Genomic DNA, 18914 nt, shown 5'->3' with positions numbered 1-18914 from the left:
AACATGACAGAATTGTTTTCTCCTCAGGTAAAAGCAATTCTGGGGCTAGTCTGGCAACTTAGCAAAATTATTGGTAACCAGGCCCCTTCCCACTCTTCACTGCACAAATCTTGGAGCATGAACTTGTCCTCATGTTCTGAGATGGCAGCTGAAGCTCCAGACATCACATTCATGTTTCAGGATGGAAACTTTTAAGATATTCTAGAGGCATCTGATACACTTTTACTTATTTCTCAATGGCAAGAATTTAATCTCATGGTAATACCTATGGTTGGAGAAGAGCGGGGCTTGTGATTGCATTCATTTTTTTTTAATCAGAAAAAGTGGAGAATAAGTATTGAAATAGACAATTAGCTGTCTCTCTATCCATGGAAAAATGAGATATTTATCTATCTATTTAAATGGAAATGAACATGGTAGGCTATTAAAGATTTGAGAAAGAATTTATCCTCAAAATTATTTTTCTAATTCTATTCCTTGGACCTCTCTTTTTCTTTCAACTGTAGCACTGCAGTCCCTGAATCTGAAACTCCATTCACAACACACAGTACATACAACCTCAGATGGTGAATGCACACTCAGTCATATGTGGCCACAGCATCTGTCTCTCCCTGACTTCTAGGACTTTGGATGAACTGTGTTGTCTGCTTTCCCATGCTTTCAAATTAATTGTTTCTGGTATAAACTAAATGCCACAAATACACCGTGATTTTATTTGATATCAGAAGTCAGGCTTTTGAGACTAAAAAATGACCTTTGCTTCATGTTTGCTGTGAGAGTTAAAACTCTGTTATAAAACTCGGAAGCTGAGCATGAACTCTAAATCTATGTATCATCTTTTCCTTGAGGCAACATCTAAATGCCTAAAAGAGAATTGTGAGGCAAAACAAGAATTTTGAGGGAAAATAATTGCATTGGATAATAACAAACTAACCCAACATACTTACAATAGAGACAATTGAAGACTAGGCATAACATTATAATGAAAAGTATAGTCATTAAATATTTTGAAGGATTTAAAATAATATCAAAACATTTACATTTTAATGAGTGAAGAGAACAGTATATAAAAGTGACTCTGTAAAGAGATTATAGTCTATTATAAGTGTACTCGGAAAAGTCATGAGGAAAAGGAGCATAATTTGAGCAGTGATTGGGTAGCAGACTGGATAATAACTATTTTTTGTTTTCTAAATTTTCCCACTGAGGAACATGAATTATTTTTATAATAAAGCATTATTAGGATGCACATACATATGTGTGTGCATATATTTACAGTTTAAAATAAAAAATAAAGTTGCCATCCCATACATAATGGTGGAAAATCACTCACTTTTGTCTGGGCATGTTATGGACTGAATTATGTCCCCCTTCCCCACTAAGTCATATGTTGAAACCCTAACCACCAATATGACTATGACTATATTTGCAGATAGAGCCTTTCAGGAGGTAAGTTTAAATGATGTCCTAAGGGCGTGGCCCTAATCCAATAGGACTGGTGTCCTTATAAGACAAGAGACACCAGGGCATGCACAGATGAAAGACCATGTGAGGACACAGCTTGACGGTGGTTGTCTGCAAGCCAAGAAGACAGGCCTTGGGAGAAGCCGACCCTGCAGTCACTTGGATCTTGGACTTGCAGCCTCCAGAACCATGAGAAAAATATGTTTCTGTTGTTTAAGCAACTCTGCCTGTGGCATTTTATTTTGGCAGCTGGAGGAGACTAAAGACAGTGTGCTGCATATTTTTTTTTTTTTTTTTTTTTTTTGAGAAGGAAAAAGCCAGGGTAGAAACTTGAAGTAGCAAAATGGGGACTCAGGAAAACCAAGAGGAGGAGGAGGACAGAGGCTCTTGGCCACCATCCTCCCTTGCTTGGAAGGGTAGAATTTGCCCTCCATGACTGCACAAACACGTTTAAAGACATCGACCTTTGAGTGCTCCAGATGTTTAAATCAGTGACTCTATTTCTTCTTACTTGTCCTGTCTGCAGAGGAGGCATTAGTTGGCTCTAGTGTGCATCCTGTGACTTGGACCCCAGACTCCTCTTCCTTCTGGCTGCCTGCTTTGGATGTGTTTTTGCTTATCCCTGGGCTTTTTAATGTGATGATGGACTCCACATGTGTCCCAGGCAGCGGTGAGGAGAGAGAAACTCCTTGTTCTTTCCCTGCAAGCCAAAGCAAGGAGAGAAGAAAGGAAAATGAGCCATGTTATATTTCTGTCTGCAGCGTGATTCCCTGTCATGATTTTCCTCCAATCAGGAGAGGTTACTTTGGCAACGGCCAATTAATGTCCCTTTAAATAACTTCCTCCTGGTTAGTGATACTTTGTTTTCATAAAACCAGCAAGTCCCATAGAGATATCTTAAAGTAGCCAAATCCTTTTCCTTCCTCTCTCATTACTTAAGCAACATATTAAATATACCATTTTTGACCAGGTCTTGCTCTGTTACCCAGGCTGGAGTGCAGTGGTGTAATCTTAGATCATTGCAGGCTGGACTACTGGGTTTAAGTGATCCTTCCACCTCTGCCTCCTGAGTAGCTGAGACTACAGATGAGAGCCACCATGCCTGGCTAAGAAACATACTTGAACAGATTACATCATATTTTAAAACATTGGTATAAAAGTGAAATATACTAGTTAAAGCTGCATGTCATTGTCCTTAAAAAATAATAAGGGGAAGAAATTTTAAAATATAAAAATAGAGGCTACATGTCAATTTCAAGATTTCTTAAAGCATTGATGATAAACTTGATTTTAATATGGTGTTGAATTAATAATACCGGTAAAGTGATCTGTTTTACAGGCATATTGTTGCTGATTTCAGAATGACTTTGAAAAGGGAAATTGTAAGTGGTAGCTCACGCCTGTAATCCCAGAACTTTGGAAGGCCGAGGTGGGCGAATCACCTGAGGTCAGGAGTTCAAGACCAGCCTGGTTAACATGGTGAAACCCTTTCTCTACTAAAAATACAAAAATTAGCTGGGCGTGGTAAATTAGCTAGGCGTGGTGGTGGGCACCGGTAATCACAGCTTTTTGAGAGGCGGAGGTAGGAGAATGGCTTGAACCCAGGAAGCAGAGTTTGTAGTGAGCTAAAATCACGCTACTTCACTCCAGCAAAGTGTGCAACGAGAGCAAAACTCCGTCTCAAAAAAAAAAAAAGGGAAAAATGATCACATTTTTGTGTTTGAAATAACATGTACAATCACTGCCCTTCAATGGTAAGGAGGTAATTCAACCGTGAGAACACACACATCTCCACTTAGAAACTCCCAAAACAATTTTTCACTGAACAATTTTGTACCAACACTAACTGTGCCATACCAAAGTACTGCAACCAATTACAGGTATTTACTGTAAAATACCCTTTGCAGTAAAACTAACCCTGAAAATGTAAGAAATTGTTTTTATGAGCAATAGAAATGTCTATTCTGGAAGCTGTAAAAAACATTAAATTTTACTTCAGGTGTAGAAAGTTGCCCGTGAAAATATGCTTCTTGCAAAGATGATGCAGTAATTCACAGGATTGTCAAAAAAGTGCTGTTGAACAGCATTATAGATTTATTTAGTTCTACACGTCTCACTTTTAGACATTTATGATGAAGTGTTTGTCCTTTCAATTAATCAAAAACGTTTTCCCTTCCACTTAGGTAAGTCGCTCAGGTCTCTAGCCTGGTCAGCATTTTCTTCCAGTTATTTGGCTGAGTGCCATACTGAAGAATTAGGTCTGGTAATTAAATCCAATCTCAGCAAAGTTTTTTATTTTTTTGGCCAGACACTTTATTTAGATTCTATGCAAAATGGAATCCCATAGGGAGAGAGAATGAACGTGTTGTGAAGTATAATTGCAATGAAACATCTTTAACAGTTAATTTTGAAGAAGGTGCTTAGAGATTTCCTGTGATTTGACTCAGCTTCAGTGTCTTTATGCAACTTTTTCCATTAATGCTTTCCATCCTTTATAATTAGATATGTTCATCTATTTTCTGCTGGTTTTCTGCATTAATAAGCTGCTTTTATCAATGATTTTATGTAAATCAGTGTTTCCCACTGATTCATATGCACACATATCAAAATATTTTTAAAAAGAGACACATAGGTTAAAATCTACATATAATATGTATATATTACATATTCATATATTTTTGACATTCTATATTTTGATATATTCATATATCTTAATGTACATATTTAAAAGCATATCTTCTATAGCTATGTCTTAAATTTTCAGGTATTTTTATCTGATTTCTTTCTGCAATTGACAACCTAAATGTTCCCAAATTACCCAAGGAATAGGAAAATCAGGATCTAAAAGTATAATGAAGGTTGCTGTTTTGGAGTCACCTCTAAGACTGTCTTGTTTAGTCCTTCCCAAGTTTCCAGTTGCACTATTTCATCATAGAATGAAATTTACAAATTGCCTCCCAATGCTGTCAGACTCTATTATTTATAATAAATTCTTACATGAGTTTTTAAGAAAGGCTGTGAAAATAATTTTCTGGCGTTCCTTATGGATGGTGTTTCCCTTAAAGAACGTTTCATTTGTTGTGCTAGTTAGTTGGTTAGCATAATTTTGTATCTAGGAGTACAGTCTGTAGAATGACGTTACTTCCAGTCACGAAGTGCTTTTAACTGACAGACTGTTTCTCATCACAATAGTTATAACTGCATCCATAATATAATGAATAAAAACTACACACACACACACACACACACACACACACACACACACACACACACAATGCACATATACAGATATGAATCTCGTGCAAAATTGGGCAGTTAAGAAAAGACTTTTTATTATTTTTGTTTCTGGATTTAATTTCTGTTTGGGGTCCTCATTCTTCTAAGTAACAGACAGTTCATCTCCATCCATATAGCACTCTTCCGCTCCCTGCCTAGGCTGCATTTCTGGGAGGAAGGAGGTTGTTTGGGGAAGGCAGCATGGCTTTACGATATTCAGGTACCAAGTGGAGCCATATGTTCTGTGGGTCTATGTCATTTAACCACACCTGCATCAGCTGAGCCGTTCTGATTCCCATCAGTCTTGAGTCATTTTATCCAGGTAATTGCTGTGTCTTCCTGGTTTCACCCATGAGAATTCTCTCTGTACAGAGGCTGTCCATGCTGTCCATGTGGTTGGCTGCTCCCTGGTACAATGACATAATTCTCTTGCTTGATACTGCATGGGCACACAGGCCCTCCATGAGACCACTAAGTCCCTCATTCAGATTTGTCACTGCCCTGCCGTATAAATATTATTTGCTCTTGGTATGTGAGCTTGAGAACCCTGGGATCTTGCCAATTTTCAGAGTTCTACTGGGCATGGGGCATAGATTTCCTCTACTCTCGGTCTCCCAAACATCTTCCCAGAGGTTTTTGTCATTTTTGCCCCCTCCTCTCTCTAACTTAGTGTATTAGTCCATTTGTGCTGCTATAAAGGAATACCTAAGACTAGGTAATTTGTAAGGAAAAGAGGTTTATTTTGGCTTATGGTTCTGTAGGCTGTACAAGCATGTCACCAACATCTGCTTGGCTTCTTGTGAGGATCTCAGGAAGTTTCCACTCATAGTGGAAGGCGATGCGGGACCTGGAGTATCACATAGTGAGAGAGGGAGTGAGAGGACGAGGGAGGAAGTGCCAGGCTCCTTAAAACAGCTTTCCTGTGAACTCTCATAGTATGACAAATCATTCATTACTCTGAGGCCAGCACCAAGACATTCTTAAGGGATCTGCCTTCCTAACCCCAACACCCCTTCCCACTAAGCCCACCTCTAACACTGGGGATCACATTTCAACATGAGATTTGGAGGGGTCAATCATCCAACCATATCACTTAGCCAAAGAATGGAAAGGCTAAGCCTACCTAGAATATCCTCTCAAGAACACGACTGGCATCTAATTGTATCCTCTTCCTCTTGTTCTGTCTTCTGTCTTTCAGTTCTTGGATTATTTAGTTAGTTCAGCTGAGAGTAGAGGATTGGGAGTCAGAAGATGAAATAGCATGAACAGCGATGCTGAAGTGATTCGTGAAAGGTGGAGATATGAGAGCGAGTAGAAACTTGTGATTACATTGGGGAGTGTGACTGCAAGGAGTGACCTGGAGATCTATTTGGAGAGTTGTGGGGCTGGGAATAAGTTGAGGAGATCACCAATGGTCTGAAAATTTCAAACTATAGAATTATTTCTTTAAGATAATGAGAGGCCTTTGAAAATTATTGAGCAGAAAGTGATATAATCCAAGAAATGGGGTAGATTTTAGATACTTTATGGAGGTATTTGATAGGGGATCACATTTCAACATGAGAATTGGAGGGACAACTCAAATATGATTCCAAGAATCTAACCTGAGCTATGTGTGAGCTATGCAGGAAAAGGGGGAGTTCTGTCTTAGATGTATGATGTTGCACAGGCAATTTAGAGATGTAAGGAGAGGTAAAGCCTAAGGATGTATTGTTGAAAAAAAAAATCAATGATTGATTGTAGCTCGAACTGTGCAAATAGAAGAGAGAAGAAGGGCCGGGTGCAGTGACTCACACCTGTAATCCCAGCACTTTGGGAGGGCAAGGCAGGTGGATCATTAGTTCAAGAGATTGAGCCCATCTTGGCCAACATGGTGAGACCCCGTCTCTACTAAAAAATACAAAAATTAACTGGGCATGGTGGCGCACACCTGTAATCCCAGCTACTTGGGAGGCTGAGGCAGGAGAATTGCTTGAACCCAGGAGATGGAGGTTGCAGTGAGCTGAGATCGTGCCACTGCACTCCAGCCTGATGCCTGGCGACAGAGCAAGACTCTGTCTCAAAAAAAAAAAAAAAAAAAAAAAAAAGAAGATAGGGAAGAAAAAATCATGTGGAATAGTGAGGAACACCAGAAAGTCCTATAAAAATATGAAAAAAATCTTTCTACAAGTATTATGGAAATTGGGGCAGTCAGGGGAATTTAGCCTTGTAAGAAGCCGTTGTTTCCTTTGTGCTCATCCTCTCTAGTGACAGCTCTAGGTCTGGAATGGGAATGCGTGGATTGAGTGTGTGTGATGGAGAAATGGGTGCTTGAGAAATTACAAAGGCAAGCCTAGGTGGAGAAAACTGGCATAAGAAAAGAGTAACAGGACTTTGCTAAATTCTCATGAGCAGAATCTCCAGGAAATGAATTCTGAGGAAGCTCTACCAAGGAGGGAAAAGCATAATTATAGATCAATGTATTTATCAATCAATCAATTATAAATCAACCCATTTATCATTGTAGGCTCACATCACAGAGATTCTGGATTTGATGTGCTAGTCCATACAGCAAGAAATAGTTCTCAGTGTTGACTTGGCTAGTTGAATGAAACCTAGGTTCTTTTTTTTTTTTTTTTGAGACAGTCTTGCTCTGTCACCAGGCACCAGGCTGGAGTGGTGCAGTGGTACAATCTCGGCTCACTGCAACCTCCGCCTCCTGGGTTCAAGCAATTCTCCTGCCTCAGCCTCCTGGGTAGCTGGGACTACAGGCACATGCCACCACACCCAGCTAATTTTTTTTGTATTTTTAGTAGAGACGGGGTTTCACCATGTTGGCCAGGATGGTCTCGATCTCTTGACCTCGTGATCTGCCCGTCTTGGCCTCCCAAAGTGCTAGGATTACAGGCTTGAGCCACCGCGCCCGGTCTGAAACCTAGGTTCTACAGAGGTGTAGAGTAAGTAAATGTTATCTGTCAGAAAATACTCAGTGTACCATCAATTATGTCTACCAGAGACAATAGTGCTTGATCAGCTAATCAAGTGTGGTTTCCATAATTACATCTTCCAAGAGGTCTTAAAAGGAACCGTCTTCACCGAAATACGCTAGTGAGGTGAGCACCTTTGAGATGTGGTCCAGGGGTATTTTTTGTAGGCAGAGATGCCAGTGGAAAGTGTTACAAGGGCAAGGGTCTCATAAACTCGATGGGAGGCACCCAGAGACCCAAGCAAGTAATAGCACATAATTGGAAGAGGTAACATGGTGAAGTTACCTTCAGGAGCCACTGAGGTAATGGTCAGCTGGAAGGATGTGATCTATACAGAGTTGGAGGTGGATAATTGATCATGGGGTCTCTGATTGGAAGCTCACCATAGCTTTCTTAATGAATTCAAATAAGAAATAGAACCATCTCTAGATGTTGCAAAGAGTCCTGACTTGAGCTTTTGTAATGGAGAGTCATTGTGCCTCATACAATTCCCAATCCTGAGCCACATCAAAAAGCTGGGGCCCCTTGAGTAAAGGCAGGCCTGAGCCCCCTCAGAAAAGGCCCGATAGAAAGTTGCAAGAGGATACTCTCTATATTCCTACTGGTTCTTCTTTAAAGCCCTTCTTGGGAGCCATTTACCATGGTAAATGGGTCCTAGGTAAAGGGAAATACCTAAGTATTCCAAGGGAACATTTTCCAATGACTCTTATCTAGACTAATTTCTGAAATTCCACTAAGGCCCACTAGGTGGAATACGTGTTTAAAAAGCCAGATAATAATTAGGGTCCGGTTTAGTATAAATGGTTCTTATAAGTTTAAATGTATATATGTGTACATATAAATATTATGCATATATATATATATATATATATATATATATATACACATAAGTGTTCATATTCTATACGATTGGAATAGATTTCCTGAGTTATTGGCAAATATCTCCATTAGTTTCCTGACCTATTAAGGAAGGACTGTTACAGTAGGAAGGGCCAACTGGAAGTTAAAGTGTAATAAAAGAAATAAGGCAATGGTAACACTCTTGGAGTTCCCTGATCTCATCCCATCCCATCACTAGAAGCAGTTAGCTTTATGGAATAGTGCAATAGACAATGAAATACTTTTTTTTGGAGACAGAGTCTTGCTCTGTCACCCAGGTTGGAGTGCAGTGGCATGATCTAGGCTCACTGCAACCTCCGTGCCCTAGATTCAAGCGATTCTCCTGCCTCAGCCTCCCGAGTAGCTAGGATTACAGATGACTGCCGCTGCACCCAGCTAATTTTTGTAGTTTTAGTAGAGACGGGGTTTCAATGTCTTGGTCAGGCTGGTCTTGAACTCCTGACCTCGTGATCCACCTGGTCTCCCAAAGTGTTGGGTGGAATACTTAATTGCAGTGCCAATATCCTATTTTACAAAATCCAGAATACACTCTAAACTGGCAACTGAAATACAGTACTCTCTTCCATACTCAGAATGTTCATATTCAGGAATAATGAATTGGAAGTGGGAGTTGATCTTCTACCTAGTAAAGCTAATGACCCACCTATAAAGCTTGCTTTCTCTCCCTGTGAGTCTGGATTCTGTTAATCATTTTAGTACCTCAAGGAGAAATGCTTCCTCCAGAAGATGTAACCACAATTTTCAGAGGAATTGGAAAGTAAGCTTAATCATTTTAAGCCACTCATGCTTCTGGGAGAAGAGGGGAAAAGAAGAAATGTGGGATGTTTGATTCTACTGTCAAGAGGAAATAGAGCCTCACTATCCAAAAGAGATGAGTATAGATGATTCCCTGGGCAGCATCCTATTATGACTTTATCAATTGGTAAAAATTAATGAAAAACTTCAGCTGCCCCCTATAGGCCAGACCCACCAGGGCTGTGATCTCCCAGATGGGAAGGAAGGTTTGTGTCACCCATGCACTAAAGACCCTACACCAGTTACTATGCTGGCTGACGACGAAAGGAAAATGAATTGTATAGCAGTGTGGAGAAATCACAACTATCAACTACAACCCCGTGACTAGCATTTCCTTCTTTACCACATCATGTATACATTGGTATATTTTAACAAATTTTCTTTGTCTTTCCTTACTCCCTAACATGCCACTTACAAAATAAGTTTTGTTGGTTAACTTTACATTTCAGGCCACTGACTACAGAATATTAAGGTGGAATCCAACAGAAATAGAGAGGAAAAGAACATCACTCAGAGCTCTTAGACTTTGAGCTGGAAGCAGTAACTGACGGCTCAGAGTTGCCTTCCTTTGCTGGGAGAGTTTGAAAATGTCTTGATTGTTTAAGGAATGTTGCTTCATATGAGGCATAAGTGTTTTTAAGTTAAGAATATATTTAGAGATCAGGTAGGAATAGAACTGGGCCTGTGCAGGACATCAGCTATTGTTGGAAAGTCAAGCTCCAACACCCTTCCATTTGTGCAGAGACCTTTAAAATGTGAGTCTAAAAAAAAAATGTGAGTCTTGGTGGAAGGGAGGCCTCACTTCCCATTACAGAAGTTGAAATGGAGGCAGGAGAATAGGGTCTGGAGGCAGGGAACCTACAGCTGTTTCACCCTGACTTCCTAGAACTGAATCAAAAAGAAAGCCCCACCTCTCCACACCCAAGTTACAAAAGGATAAGAGGCTACTCACTTTGCACTGCCTCACAGATAAAAAATGGGAAGTACCTTTGATTGGTCCCTTCCTACAACCAATCAGGCTGGTCATGGGGCAAGTCTCCACTTGCAACTTTGTAACTTCACTTCAGCCTCTGATCGGTCACCTCTCCAAACTAATCAGACTGGCCTTGGACCACTCCTTCATTTACATGGGGTGTAACCAAGTTACCAGTGGGAAACCTCTAAAGAGCATTTAAGCCCCAGAAAATTCTGTACCAGTGCTCTTGAGTGGCTTACTAGAGCTGGCTGCCACTGTGTGGAGTGTACATCAGTGTACTTTCATTTCAATAGTTCTGTGCTTTCGTTGCTTCATTGTTTTGTTGCTTTGTTTGTGGATTTTGTCCGATTTTTTGTTCAAAATGTCAAGAACCTGTATGACTCATAGTTAAGACCATCCACAGGTAATAGAATGGCCAGACACTCCTTTCCCATGCCCCCTGCTACGGGAATACGTGTCCATTGCCTAGGCTTAAATATTCAAATGTTCCAGTGATACAAAGCCAGCTGAGAAGTGCTTCTGGGTGCTAGTTAGAGAATAAGTGTGGACTCCAGCAAGGGCAGTGGCTAGTGTTAAAATTCTGGAGGCAAGAACAGGAGGTGTCTGGTGATGGCGACATTGAGTTCTTACTGTCAGCAGTGGTGGTCACCAGAGGTGGCTTCCTGATAAAATGTGCCTTGTTCTCTGCTGCTGACTCTGGTCCTGTCCATTTTATCAGCCTGGATTCTCTGGCCTTTTTGCTGATTGAGTTAGCGACACAATATCCTCTCAGCAAATGCCTTTTCTGCTTCATTAAGTTAGTGATATTTGGTCTCCATTACTTGTAACCACGAGCCTTGACCTTTACAAGACTGATTCATGGATAACATTTTATTTCCATCTAGGGACAAAGAACCACAAAAAATTGAGAGAAGTATAAAAAACTGTGCAGATTTTTTTTGTGGCGGGGAGCATGATTATTTTGTTTACTCAACTGCTTTTTTTCACAGAACGAACTGAATAATATAAAAATGGAATGACTTCTATCAATAGGAAATAAAACCATTTTTAGGAAGAGCAAGTTTCATCTGCGAGAAGGATATGGTTGAATGTCTCTTGTGCCATCTGTCCCCAAAATTCTCCCTTATGTCTCACCTCCAGTGTGAGTTCTTTGCCTTTCTTTTCTTCATCTAGTTTTGCTACTGAATGGCGCTGGCCTGGAAGGTACAGGGGAAGTAGGTGCTTCAAATCCTGCAGGGAAAATGGGGAGAGAGACAAGGATTTCATTATCCAGACCTTTTCACATTGCCAGAGTTAATCTTTTCCTAGCATATCTCTGGTGTCTTAATGTGCTAAAAGAATGTCTATCACATTATTATTATTATTATTATTATTATTATTATTTTTGAGATGGAGTCTTGCTTTGTCTCCAGACTGGAGTGCAGTGGCACAATCTCAGCTCACTGCAACCTCCGACTCCCTGGTTCAAGCTATTCTCCTGCCTCAGCCTCCTGAGTAGCTGGGACTACAGGCGAGCACCACCATTCCCAGCTAATTTGTTGTATTTTTAGTAGAGACAGGGTTTCAACAGTTGGCCAGGATGGTCTCAATCTCCTGACCTCGTGATCTGCCCGCCTCGGCCTCCCAAAGTGCTGGGATTACAGGCATGAGCCACTGCGCCAGCTATCTATCACCTTCTTAACTTCAAATTACATCCTAGAAGGCCTCCATTGTATTACTTAAGGCTTCAGAGGCTGAGCAAATTCAGCAAGATGGTCAGTGTAAAAAACCTGACCCTCTACAAGTCTCAGAGAAAGAAGTATACCAGTGTAGCTTGCTTATCCTTGTTTGGTGGTTGCACAAAGGGAACAAGCAATGCTTGGGACAAATGGACAAAATGCCGTGAGCGAGCTACTGTCAAGAGTTGCTAAGTACATAGAGTCTAGTTCTTAAATGTGCACTCGGAATATCAGTGAACAGCTCAGCTTTATATTCATAAAATATCAGTAAACAGCTCAGCTTCATAAAGCTGGTGAAGGGCAAAGCATCACCTGGCTGTCCTCAGCTCACTTCCAGTGCCAGGTGCCTGGATGGGCTTGTTTATTCAGAAGAAATGAAATATAAATTAGTGGGCTCCCTTTAATCCATTTACTGTTCTCTTGTGTGTACAGAATGGGGACGAGTGGAAAAAGGGATCTATGTGTTGGAAAATTCAGGTCACATGACATCTCAATGATGGAAAAAGAAGAAATAGCTGACATCATGTTTCTAAATATACAACATTTTGCAACAGCTACCTGGAGCAAAAACAGAAAGGTTGAGAAGGCAGAATAATGACTTTTTGTCTCTGGAAGGCATCCATGTTCAACAGTCTGTCAGGAAGAGAGACAGGTGGGGCTGGCTCACCACCTGGGGTGAGGGCTGCTGCAGGGCTTTTATTAAAATTATTGCACAGGAGTGAAGATAAACACTCAGTGGGTGCAGTGGCACAGCCGGCCCATATGTCTGGCCAGAACTAAGGTGTTTCTCTAAAATAAACCTACCTAATATAGCACCATCGTTTTTTTTGTTGTTTTTGTTTTTTTTTTCCCAAAAATATCTTGTATACTAGTCAAAAAGATCCTAGGATTTATAAATTCATTTATATGCCTCTATGTCTTTAGTACCAATGTCTGGAATTTATTATCTGGCTTTATCATTGCTTGAGGTATAATAGGGCAAGGAGAATATAAATTAAAACTTAAAATATCAGGAGAACAAGAAAGATATTGATTTAAGTGTCTGTGTGCACTTCACACTGTGCCCTCTATAGATCCTCATATTAGAAGGCACTGAAGAGTTAACTAATGGAGCCCTGTGGTATATGGGTAAATCAAGGTCCAGAGAGGCAGTGTGACTCATTTAAGATCACACAGCTAGTAATGTCAGAGACAAAATTGGAACCAAAGTGTTCTGATTCTCAGTCCTTTGCTCTTTGTAACTAGAGAACACAGCTTGGTACTTGTATTGCTTTTACATGGCTGCCATAACAAATAACCATGGATCAGGTGGCTCAAAACAACACACATTTATCCTCTTGCTGTTCTGGAGCTCAGAGTCTGCAGCCATTCTCAGTGGGCTAAAGTCAAGGTGTCAGCAGAGTTGGTTGCTTCCAGAGGCTCCAGTTAGGAATCCGTGTCTGTGCCTTTTCCAGCCTCCAGAGGCCTCCTGCAATCCTTGGTTCATGATCCCTTCCTCGTATCCCTCCAACTTCTTGCTTTCATCATCCCACTTCCTGACTCTGGCCCTCTTTCAAGTACCCTTGTGATGACATTGGTCCCAGTCAGCTAATCCGGGATAATCTCCCATCTCCAGATGCTTCATTTAATCACATGTGCACAGTGTCTCTCCTTGTGCAGGGTGATATATTCACAGGTTCCAGGCAGCAGGGTGTGTACACCTTTGGAGGCCATTATTCTGCTCGCTACACCCCTCTACCTTGCGTTATCACCTCTTCAGTTATCTGAAAACAAACAATACAGAAGACAGAAGAGATTTCTGGAGCCTAAACCACGTAGTAGCATTCATGCAACGCTGGGGCCATTCTCTTCACCTGGCACAGCACCTTGGCCACTTCCAGTCACCCTGACCTCTGGATGAGCAGGAGGGCTGGCATCCCCACTATTTTGCCATTAGTAAAAGCAAAACATTTAAGATTTGGTTCAGTTAGAAACTGTGGTTCAGTTAGAGCAGGCGTCCCCAAACTACGGCCCGCGGGCCGCATGCAGCCCCCTGAGGCCATTTATCTGGCCCCCCGCCGCACTTCGGGAAGGGGCACCTCTTTCATTGGTGGTCAGTGAGAGGAGCACAGTATGTGGTGGCCCTCCAATGGTCTGAGGGACAATGAACTGGCCCCCTGTGTAAAAAGTCTGGGGACGCCTGAGTTAGAGTTTTTAAAGCATACCTGCTTGTACCAAGTAGTATTTAGTAGTAGTCAGTGTTTACAACAGTATTTCAAAATCCTTTGGTTCTTAATTCTTTTGTTAACATTCATATAGGAGATTTCATTTGTTTCTTCCATTTTTTTCTTTTATCTTTGTGGCAAGAGATAACAATTGCCTAGTAGCTACTTGTTTGTTTGACTTCATGTCCCTGGACGTGACAAAGGGCAAAGTGTGTGGTCATGAAAACTTATTCATAATCTTAAATATGATGTAAGTGGCTGAATTGGAAAGGGAGATGCCCATTACCAAAGGCACTGGTGGGGAGAAGGCCTTATTAGTGCTGGAAGGTCGTCACCGTGGAGAGTTCAGACATATCTGTGCTGTTCGCAGACAGTGTAAACTCATCACTCCTGGAATTTCATTCTTGGGAAATGATTGAAAGAGGGTGCAAAAATATTTACAACTTATATGAACTTTGCCACTCTCCAAATATTCTGAACACTTGGGATTATGTTTTATTAAAAACAAACAAAGTAGGCACTCAATAAATATTTGCAGAGTGTTGAATGAATGAGTGAACCATTGGTGATTGTTTCTACCTGAAAAATAAGTGAAGAATGTATTCATTTGGGCTTGTATGTTTCCTCTGCATTCAATGATGACTTCAAGATCCAATTAACTTAAAGTTGGGCTAAACAACCTAGGCCTGTGACTAGAAAGAGCTAGATTTGGTTTGTTTAGGAGACAAAATTGAGGGAAAACATTTCTTTTCTTTTTTTTATTTTTGAGTTTAAGTCTTGCACTGACACCCGGGCTGGAGTGCAACGGTGATCTTGGCTCACTGCAACCTGTGCCTCCCGGGTTTGAGTGATTCTCCTGCCTCAGTCTCCCTAGTAGCTGGGACTACAGGTGACCACCACCACACCTGACTAATTTTTTGTATTTTTAGTAGAGACAGATTTCACTGTGTTGGCTAGGCTGGTCTTGAACTCCTGACCTCATGATCTGCTTGTCTCAGCCTCCCAAAGTGCTGGGATTACAGGCGTGAGCCACCGTGCCTGGCTGAGGGAAAATATTTCTCTAGACTTAATCGGGCCCTCAAGAATGTTTAAAATAGTAGCAGAGAAATTTCTCCTATCAATCCAATGTCTCAGTGACCAACTCTACACCTCCAGGCTTCTAACATGGAATGGGATGGCGGGGGAGTGTTGCCGATGTTAGAGGGGATCATGGACCCCAAGGACAATCACTGAGTCAGAACCAACGAATGCTTGAGCAACCTTTAGGTTCTAGGCCTTTTTAAAGATATTATTTCATGAAATTCAACAACTGTGTGAAATAGATGTTGCACCCATTTTACAGATTCAGAAAAGTTCGAGGAAGATTAAGTGACCCGATCAAGTGGAAGATCAAAGTATTCCAAAGCACCTGTTTTTCAAGTCCAAATACTCTACTGTTTTGACTCCACCGTGGCTAATTATTATACCAGAAATTTCTGTTAGGCAAAAGGACAGGGAGTGTCTGAGAAGTGAGGTCATAACTTTGACACATCTTCAAAACGTTTTAGGATAACAAACTGACAGAGAGCAGGGTTGGTTTAACTTTGGGTTTTGCAAAGGGACATGAAAGCAGGCACTCTAGACTCTGGTGCCTTGAATCTTGGGTCCACCATGCACTCACCATGAGACTCTGAACAAGGCCCTTCACCCTTCTTTGCTCCATCTCCTTATCTTTAGGATGAGAGTGAAAACACCTACTTACCAGCTGGAGAGGATGAGGGTCAATAAGATTGTGTGATGTGCTCAGTTCATGGCTCACAGGAAGTGCTCCTCCGGTAAGTGCCTGCAATAATTACTTTGAAGAGGTCAAAGTCCTTTAAAAATGTTTATTCGCCGGGCGTAATCCCAGCACTTTGGGAGGCCGAGGCGGGTGGATCACGAGGTCAACAGATCGAGACCATCCTGGTCAACACGGTGAAACCCCGTCTCTACTAAAAATACAAAAAACTAGCTGGGCGTGGTGGCGCGTGCCTGTAATCCCAGCTACTCGGGAGGCTGAGGCAGGAGAATTGCCTGAACCCGGGAGGCGGAGGTTGCGGTGAGCCGAGATCGCGCCATTGCACTCCAGCCTGGGTAACAAGAGCGAAACTCCGTCTCAAAAAAAAAAAAAAAAAAAAAAGTTTATTCATTTTAATCAGAGTTAGTCTTCCTTTAAGCGTCTTTTCTGATTAAAGAGTCTATGATTCTGAAGTTGTAGATTATTATTTTGGGGATGAATACACTTGTCTGTCAAAATTTAATGCTTTTGTATATAAAAATTCTAATCTTTCTATAAAACTTTAATGTTATTGCTCTTTCTCTGCAACATTTTCAGAGCATCCCACTTTGGGAATAACTTTAATTTATGTACCGTCGTCATTTTCTGGACCACACATAAAAAGAGAAGTTGCATGCTAATTATGATTATTCCATAACAAAATGAGCTAAAACAACATGCCATCATTCTTTTCTACCACACATTAACTAATCATCGCTCAATTATTAACAAGCCCAACTGTGAGAGCAGAGGCAGCATGATGGGGACACTGGGCCAGCAATACCACTTACTAGCTGGGTCCTTTTTTTTTTTAAATTAGACAGAGACTCATTCTGTCATCCAGGCTGGAGTGCAGTGGTGCAATCTTGGCTCACTGCAATTTCCGCCTTCCAGGTTCCAATGATTCTTCTGCCTCAGCCTCCTGAGTTGCTGGTATTACAGGCATGCACCACCATGCTGAGCTAATTTTTTGCATTTTTATTGGAGATGGGGTTTCGCCCTGTTGGCCAGGCTGGTCTCGAACTCCTGACCTCAGGTGATCTGCCCGCCTTGGCCTCCCAGGTTCTGGGATTAAAAGCGTGAGCCACCATGCCTGGCCACTAGCTGGGTGCTTCTTCTCCAAACTATCTGCTTTCTCCTTCCATCTGAACTCTATAGGTCAAAGTAGGCTGTAAAACCGAGAATGATTCAGTCCATGAGGAAATATATGTCTGGAAAGTGTCCTTCCAGATGGTAAACCTAAATAAAATGCTTTGCTCCAAAATGGAAGTGGACAAGGCGACAGGGTTGTCTGGTTTAAGTGCCTCACTTCCGTTTAGAGCCATGTATTCAGGTTGATTCCCTTCCAACTACTTCTCCTGCTTTGTGTCAGCAAACCATGGGAAACATTGTACTTGCAGGTGGGATCTCATTTTAGTTTTAATTTTATCCAGTGCATGGAGTAAGGATCTTGAAAGTCCACCAGTGCTTTTGTTATTGAAAATGCAGCAGGGAATTAAGACTTTACCTGGCGTCTTCCAAAAGGCCACAAGATGGGGATGTTACTCCATACACTTAGATCTTTTCATTCATTCTGCAAATAATTATTGAGCACCTACTATGTGCCTGGCATTGTGCCAGGCTTTGGGAATACAGTGATGAATAAAACAAACCTTGCTAATGGAGGTTATGGAGTTTCATAGAGAGGGCAGATGTTTGAAAGTGGACTTACTAGTGTACTTACTACCACAATGGAGGGGGCCATAGGAGTGCATGATAGGGACCCTAAAGCCAGTCTAGGGAGGGCCTGGAGAGAACTCATGGAAGGTTCCCTAAAGGAAACAATGTGTAAGCTGAAACCTGCAGAATGACTTGAGTATTATCTAGGAGCAGTGCTGTCATCCAGGCACAGGAGTGGCATGCCCAGAGGCCCAGCAGGGAAAGCAAACTCAGTCCTTTAAAGAAACAGAAAAATAAACATTTTATTTAACATTTTAGAAGCCTATGAGTAGAGAGTGGTGAAGAGTTGAGGCTGGGCCAAACCAAGGAGGGACTTGAAGGCCACATACAATCCTTAGGACAGTGGGAAGGCGATTCCTCTTTCACACACTCATCTACTTGAAGGCCTTTCTTCTTCCTCCACCCAGCACGATCCCAATTCACCTAGGTTTCAGTGCTCGGGGGCCCTCTAGGAAATTGGCACTGATCCACCAAGATGTTGGGAACATCTCCTGGGGGTGCCGTTGCGCATTATATGTTCCCGTCAATCGTTCATGGAGCAACTGTCACTCACAGACAGGATGTGGGCTCAGCATACAGAGATTTGAGTTCTACTTTTTGGCTCAGTGGCCTTGGGCAGATTCCTGGCCTCAGTTTCCTGAAGGTAATCATAGCAACCCTCTGAGACGGTTTTGTGAAACAATTTGAAAGTGTTTAGTATATTGCCGAGCACATAGTATGTGTTTAATAAATGTTAGCTACTGATTTTGATTATCCCAAGTATTAACCACTGATACCCATTATCCTGGATTGCAGTTTCTTAATCACTCGTCTGCTTCTCCTATTGTACCCCAAGATTCTTGAAGACAGGGACCCTATTTTATTTCATTATTTCAGCTCCTGTCCAACCACGATGCCTGGAGTAAAGGAAGTTTTGATCAATAGTTACCCAAAAATGAGCATACTTGACCATATTCAAACACTTGAAGCAATTAGCTCCCGGGTGATACTGCTGAAGATTGTGCTAGGGAAGTGCTTCCGTGCTCTGTCTTGTAGGGAATTGGTAGATGGGATCTCCCCGAGAACAAAAAGCACCCCTGGCTCAGTTTTCATATCCTTACT

At 41.5% G+C, this 18914-nt stretch overlaps 1 protein-coding gene across 2 annotated transcripts in view; it reads left to right on the top strand.

Annotated features, from left to right (window-relative positions):
* The window catches only part of RFC3 (replication factor C subunit 3), a 138058-nt gene that overhangs the window by 35606 nt on the left and 83538 nt on the right, over nt 1-18914 (top strand). Inside the window, exon 11 of one of the 2 annotated variants that reach the window (XR_012514442.1) lies at nt 16016-16113. The exons of the other annotated variant lie outside the window; for it this stretch is intronic. The gene's annotated coding sequence lies outside the window, so the exon portion shown is untranslated. The remainder of the gene's footprint in view (nt 1-16015; nt 16114-18914) is intronic. 2 annotated transcript variants of the gene reach the window in all.

Source organism: Saimiri boliviensis, chromosome 16 (genome assembly GCF_048565385.1).
Source record: "Saimiri boliviensis isolate mSaiBol1 chromosome 16, mSaiBol1.pri, whole genome shotgun sequence".
Classification (NCBI taxonomy): domain Eukaryota; kingdom Metazoa; phylum Chordata; class Mammalia; order Primates; family Cebidae; genus Saimiri; species Saimiri boliviensis.
The sequence above is the reverse complement of the archived record's forward strand: the minus strand, read 5'-3'. Positions and strand labels throughout refer to the sequence as shown.